The sequence below is a fragment of the Mastomys coucha genome, unplaced genomic scaffold (genome assembly GCF_008632895.1).
Source record: "Mastomys coucha isolate ucsf_1 unplaced genomic scaffold, UCSF_Mcou_1 pScaffold20, whole genome shotgun sequence".
In the NCBI taxonomy this organism is placed as follows: domain Eukaryota; kingdom Metazoa; phylum Chordata; class Mammalia; order Rodentia; family Muridae; genus Mastomys; species Mastomys coucha.
In genome coordinates, this window is record NW_022196903.1 from 22,638,738 (window position 1) to 22,639,510 (window position 773).

General features: G+C 40.8%; 1 protein-coding gene and 1 pseudogene across 11 annotated transcripts in view; one reads left to right on the plus strand and one right to left on the minus strand.

The window, feature by feature from the left end:
• The window catches only part of LOC116098443, a 44,553-nt pseudogene extending 44,073 nt beyond the window's left edge, over positions 1–480 (plus strand).
• Grm8 (glutamate metabotropic receptor 8) overlaps positions 1–773 on the minus strand; it is an 804,058-nt gene that overhangs the window by 354,169 nt on the left and 449,116 nt on the right. The gene's annotated exons all lie outside the window — the stretch shown is intronic.

A 773-nucleotide genomic window follows, 5' to 3' on the forward strand; every position in this document is an offset into this window, starting at 1 on the left:
CCAAAAAAAAAAAAAAAGACAGAAAAAGAAAAAAGAAAAGAAGAAATCTGGTAGGTATTCATCATCTTCTTCATCGAGCTCTGATTCTTCCAGCAGTTCTTCAGATTCTGAAGATGAGGATAAAAACAAAGAAAAAGAAGGAAGGAAAAGAAGAGCCGTTGCCATAAGTCTCCCGAGACCTCAGTGTCGGATTCAGACTCAGACAGCAAGGATGGTTCAAAAAAGAAGAAGAAGTCAAAGGATGTAACTGAAAGAGAAAAGGACACTAAAGGACTCAGCAAAAAGAGAAAGATGTATGAAGGTAAATCATTATCATCTGAGTCGCTGTCAGAGTCAGACTGCGGAGAGGTGCAAGCAAAAAAGAAAAGCGGTGAAGAGCGAGAGAGAACAACAGACAAAGCCAAAAAGAGAAGGAAGCATAAGAAGCACAGCAAGAAGAAGAAAAAGAAGGCTGCCAGTTCAAGCTCAGACTCGCTGTAGCGTCAGGAAGACCAGGGTCCTTACAGAGTACAATGTCAAAGGAGCTCTCAACTGTGAAGATGATGACATCCTTAGTAACGTGCATGAATTCCCTTGTTTTTAGACTTGTCCTGGACTAGTCAGTAGACACTTGGATTCCGCTGTGTGAAGGGCCATGATTGTTGCCTGCTGCTTGAACACCTTTTCCTCTTCCAGTGTTTAGTGGCTCTGGGAGATAGCTAATATTTTTTTACTAGAAGTACTTAAGAATAAATCAACAGATACTGAGTCTGGATCCATCTTTTTAAGATGTA